This window comes from Poecilia reticulata, chromosome 9, assembly GCF_904066995.2.
Source record: "Poecilia reticulata chromosome 9, P_reticulata-male-v2, whole genome shotgun sequence".
In the NCBI taxonomy this organism is placed as follows: Eukaryota; Metazoa; Chordata; class Actinopteri; order Cyprinodontiformes; family Poeciliidae; genus Poecilia; species Poecilia reticulata.
In genome coordinates, this window is record NC_088838.1 from 34,754,605 (window position 1) to 34,760,604 (window position 6,000).

The 6,000-nt window shown below is 38.7% G+C and overlaps 1 protein-coding gene across 1 annotated transcript in view; it reads right to left on the bottom strand.

The window, feature by feature from the left end:
* The window catches only part of LOC103470786 (GTPase IMAP family member 8-like), a 33,883-nt gene extending 27,883 nt beyond the window's left edge, over positions 1 to 6,000 (bottom strand). The window contains exon 1 of the mRNA XM_008419452.3: positions 5,837 to 6,000. The gene's annotated coding sequence lies outside the window, so the exon portion shown is untranslated. The remainder of the gene's footprint in view (positions 1 to 5,836) is intronic.

The window sequence follows — 6,000 nt, forward strand, 5'->3', positions numbered from 1 at the left end:
AATTAATGATTTCATCACTGAGCATAATATTGATGTTTTATTTCTGACAGAAAAATGGCTGAATGACAATAATGAATCAATCATACTAATTGAATCAGCACCTAGAATCAGTACAATTTTTTAAAGTGAAAATAGAAAACACAAAAAAGGAGGAGGCGTGGCTTCAATATTTAAGAATACCATGAACTGTAGTCAAATTTCTTTGGGTAATTGTGTGTCTTTTGAATATCTTGGAATTGAGGTAAAAGGCCACAAACAAGGTTTGACACTAACTTTATACAAAACCCCAACATATGAGGAAGGTTTCTTTACGGACTTGAATGAGCTTCTATCTCTTGTTAAGGAAGAATTTTTTATACAATTAAAAATTTAGCAAAAACTCTGGCTCTGATTCTTCCTTGTTGATCCCGGGTTCTCTCGCGTGGCCACATGTGGGGACAAAAACACAACAATGCATGTTGACGTCACAGAATTACAGAATTTAATCCAATCAGAAGAAAGTATAAAATAGAACAGGAAACTGGAGAAACACAGATACAAACATTGTTACCTGAGACAAGAAGACAGAGAAATATCAAGGATGTCATTGGAGAAAGAGCTGGTGCAGAAGTAAAATAAAATCAGCTTTTTCTGAATTATTTCCATCCATCCATTTTCTTTCACCCTTGTCCCTCAGTGGGGTCGGGAGGGTTGCTGGTGCCCATCTCCAGCTAACGTTCCGGGCAAGAGGCAGGGTCACCCTGGACAGGTCGCCAGTCTGTCACAGGGCAACACAGAGACACACAACCATGCACACACACACTCACACCTAGGGGCAATTTGGAGAGGCCAATTAACCTGACAGTCATGTTTTTGGACTGTGGGAGGAAACCGGAGAAAACCCACCATGCACAGGGAGAACATGCAAACTCCATGCAGAAAGACCCCAAGCCGGGAATCGAACCCAGAATCTTCTTGTGCACAAACTTTTATACCTGTAGGTGTGTTTTCCTCTTTAATGTATTCAAATAAGGCGTATCTCTACTTGACCAACTGGAAGGCATCTCTGGCCCTTTTAAATTTAGAAAAAGTCCAGCAATTTGTTCACAAGATCAAACACCTTTTGTTAAATAAGGTGGAAGCAGACTCTCCGAATTCATGGTGGTTTATGTCTTTCACAGATCAGTGTGAAAAGCTAGAACTTCCTACTGATTGTTTCCCAACAGACAAAGAGCAGATCAGAGGTCTTGGCAAACAATCTGCTTTAACTACAGTAAAATATATGTCAATAGGTCAGAATATGTTATAAATTTTAAAACTATATTAAGCTATTTCAATCAAGTCATGATAAATTCTAAAACTAACTTATTTAAAATTTATTTTCTTAACAGTATCCGGCCTCCTGCAGCTCTACAGCCATCTGGGCCAAGATGGCTGTAGAGCCATCTTGGCCCATTTATTCACAGCTACCTGTGCATAAATGAATTTCACAGGTAGCTGTGAAATTCTGGTTACTCTCCCGCTCTGCCAGGAACAAACCTTTAATACTGTATTTTAATTCAATGAAAAGTTATCTCCAAAAACCCAACATTTTCATTTGATTCTAATATAGTCAGAAATAATATAATTTCAAATACATTCATCATTAACTAAATTAATTCTAAAACAAGATAATACAATTTTCAGTCAAAGCATGATATTAATAACTATGAAAAATCTCTTACAAATTAAATGTTAGTGATGTAAAACACAAGTTCTCCAATTTCTTTTTAGAGAAAATTCAAAAGATCAGAGGATTAATCTGCACATCCACTCCAAAGTCAGTACCAATGCTGGGCCCAAACAAAACAAATGCAGGAAAAATGACCCAATTTCAACTACTAAATTATAAAACCCTAGAAGAAATTATAAGTCAATTAAGCTCCGGTTCCTGCTGTCTGGATGTCCTACCCACACATTTCTTTAAGAAAGTCCTGCCTGTCGTTGCTAATGATCTGATCCAAATAGTAACTCATCGCTCTCTTCAGGTGTTTTCCCCCAGGCTTTGAAAACAGCAGTTATCAAACCACTGATAAAAAAGAACAATCTGGACAAATCACTACTGCAGAATTACAGGCCGACCTCTGACCTCTGACCTCCCATTCATCAGCAAAATTATTGAAAAAGCAGTTTTTAAACAATTAAATAACTTCCTAACAATAACAAACTGCTTTGACTCCTTCCAGTCTGGTTTTCGTGCTCACCACAGCACGGAGACGGCCTAGTCAAAGTGTTCAATGACATCCATATAAATACAGACTGTGGGAGAACCACAGTACTCGTTCTGGTTCTGTTGGACCTCAGTGTTGATCAGGACATTTTACTGAATCGACTGGAGAGTTGGGTCGGACTCTCCGGTCCAGTGCTCCACTGGTTTGAATCTTACATAAAGAACAGAGATTTCTTTGTTTCAATCGGAAACTTCTCATCAGAGAGGTCAAAGGTCACATGTGGGGTACCCCAAGGTTCAATCCTAGGACCCCTTCTATTCAATATTTATATGCTCAGGTTATAACAGGAAATAAGATCAGCTACCATAACTACGCGGATGATACACAGCTCTACATCACGATGTCACCAGGTGACCTTTGACCCCATCCAAACAGATCAATGAGTGGATGAGCCAAAACTTTCTCCAGCTGAACAGAAACAAAACTAAAGTTATTATCTTTTGACCTAAAGAGGAGCAAACCAGAATCAATGCACAGCTTCAGTTATTACAACTAAAAACCAGCGATCAGCCTGAAACTGGAAGTAGTGATGACCTCTGACCTGAACCTTCAGAGCCACATTAAGACAGTCACAAAGTCGGCCTTCTATCACCTGAAGAACATCTCTAGGATTAGAGGACTTGATGTCTCAGATCTAGAGAAACTCATTCATGTGTTTATCTTTAGCCGCATTGATTCCTGCAACAGCGTCTTCACAGGTCTGACTAATAAATCAATCAAACAGCTGCAGCTGATCCAGAAGCTGCTGCAGCTGTTCTGACTAAAACCAGGAAGATAGAGACATAACTCCAGTTTTAAAGTCCCTCCTCTGGCTCCCTGTAACTCAGAGAATAGACTTTAAAATACTGTTTAGTTTATAAATCACTATACAGTTTAGCACCACAATACATTAAAGATCTGTTATTGCTGTACCAACCGTCTGGACCCCTCAGATCTTCTGGTTCTGGTTCTGCTCTGCATCTCCAGAACCAGAACCAGACGAGGAGAAGCAGCATTCAGTTTCTATGGACCACAGATTTGGAACAAACTTCCAGAAAACTGTAAAACAGCTGAAACACTGAATGCCACCTGTTTAGAGTTGCTTATGGCTAAATTAGGGTTAGAGTGCGGGTTTACTGTGTGTCAACTAAAGTTCTAAGGGTTAAAAAAGGGGTGCAGGTTTTAATGATTCATTTATTTTTTGATCATTCAATAGGGTTACCATCCATCCCGTAAAATGCTAAAATACGGAATCACCCCATATTTGGCTGTTAAATATTGCGACCCGTATTGAATCAATACGGGACACGATGTGTTCTATATTTTTAAAAAGGCCCGATAGACACGCCTATTACACACATATCAACACTAAGTGCAACAATAATGACCAAAACAAAACACAGGAAATATTAAGGTCAGCTAAATTGTCGTGGCGGGATGTAGAAATGCTACAGACTCGCGCTGTTGTTACGTCGGTTGCCTAGAGACGGACACTACGCAGTCACAGTGAGCTGCTCTCAGCTCGCATTTTTTTAAAACGTCCTCTATCCGATACTCCTCCTTCCTTAGAAGCAAAACCTCTAATAAAGATACAAAGAGGGAAGACGCAAATCCCAGGCTAAATAATGTTAGGATGTATAAAGGCGATTTAATGAGAATGTGCCCGTCGTGTCACGGTATGCTGGTGTATGATACAAAGGATCAGGAGAAGAACTACAAACCCGTCAGACTCAGAACCTAAAGAAGCTTACACCAGCAACTCTTCATCCCTCAATCATCTTCTGAGGCCTATATGGTACAGAGCATTTTATTACTGATTCAGTTTCTTGTTGTGCGTTTAGTCGACGATATTAGTTTGATTATTTGGTTATTTAATGAATAATAATATCAACCAAAATAATATAAGTGGTCATTTAAAGATCAAATCATACAAATAGATTTTAACAGTAAATACATCAATATTCCCTACTTTAGAAGATTTGTTGATGCTTTCTGTATGTTTTATTTTATTTTATTATGCACCAGACAGACCTGCAGCCAGCGGCGGTTCTAGACAGGGACAAACAAAGGCCAAATAAATTATACTAAATAAACGTTTTATTAATATTCAGTGGTGGATTTTTTTAACCTTCACAATTTTACTTTAACAGTGTATTAAAATTATAGTGCTGCACTTTTAGCTACTGTATAGGATCAGACTTTCCATCTGCCAGGGATCTGCAGCCTGGATCTCTGGAGACGCAAGTGGGTCTTTGGCTCACTTAATATATCTTTTTTTTGTTTGTTTCATTCTTTTCTAAGCTAAACCAGCCTTCAAAGCTAACGACTTATTGGTATAAATATTTTGGTAATACTCTTTACAATGCTACAATGTTCACATAACTGGCTGTCTGAGGACACATTTTGAATATTAAATCAGGTGTTATAATCAATTACTCAGTACTTGAGTAGTTTATTTTTTTACACTTGCTTAATGTAAACGTGTTCAAGATATGCTACTTTGACGTCAGTTAGAGTACAATTTTGTTGTACTCTAACTGAACTCTGCACGAACAATTGCTCTATGAATCACTTTTTAAAAACAAAAAACACCGCCATAAAATAATGTCCATCACTGCAGGGGACATCCCACCTCATGAGTAGGGTGACGCGTGCTGTGGTGGGTGTCCCTTATTTTGATCTCTGAAAAGTGGCAATCCTATTATTCCATGTTACACCACTCTGTGTTTTTGTTTTAAATTATGTAAAGCACTTTGAAATGCCTTGCTGCTGAAATGTGCTTTACAAATAAAATGTGATTGATTGATAATATTTTTCATACATGTAATTTATAGCATCCAGAAGGGAAATTATCAGATAATGCTGCATAATGCAAATTATATGAAAGACTAACTTTGTGCAACAGAACCATCAGAATGAAAATAACCATCAGATTAATGAGAAACTTTGTTTTTTATGCAAAAACACTCAATGTCTCATAAAAGCGTCAAACAAAACACTGAACAGAAACAGATTCACAAAATAACAATAGAGAAACAAACCTAGCAGAACAGCAAACACTTTTCATCATATTTAAACCCACTGAGTTCAACCACTAGAGGGCAGCAGAGGCTGAATGATCCGCTTCCTGCTTTAGAAAATGTTACTCACCTGGTTTAGGTGTGGCCATGTTAGAGAGTAAAAAACTGAACAGGCTCCGGTTTTTCTGATCTTAAATCATCTGCAAAATAGACAACAAGTGACTCCAACAAGCTCCAGGAAACATGAATGTTTCTGTACTTCCTGGTCTGACAGCAGTGTTGTTGTCGGGTAACGTTTCAGTAATAAACAGATATTATGAGGTGTAAACTTCATCTGCCTGTCTGCTATATAACTATCTACCAAAAGGCTCAAACAAAGTAACGGGTCGGTGTTCAGAACAAGTGGAGCCGATTCAAAATGGCGGCCGGCTGAGTGACAGAGTCTAAAATGTCTGTCTTCCTTCCTGCTGCTTCACCAACCTGATCCAATCTGAGTGAAAACCTGATGATTCTGTTTCTGAAGGATTCAAAAGCAGCAAACAGAGATCAGACTCCTGCTGCAGTCAGACCAGCTGACAGTCGGCTCACCTTCAGTCTGTTGGTACCGATCCGTCCTGGAGGCTCCGGAGAATCTCTGCAGATCCACCAGGGAAAAGGAGATAAACTGGTTTAATCCAGGAGTTTAACTGGTTTAATCCAGGAGTTTAACTGGTTTAATCCAGGAGTTTAACTGGTTTTAGTCTCTGAGTCTG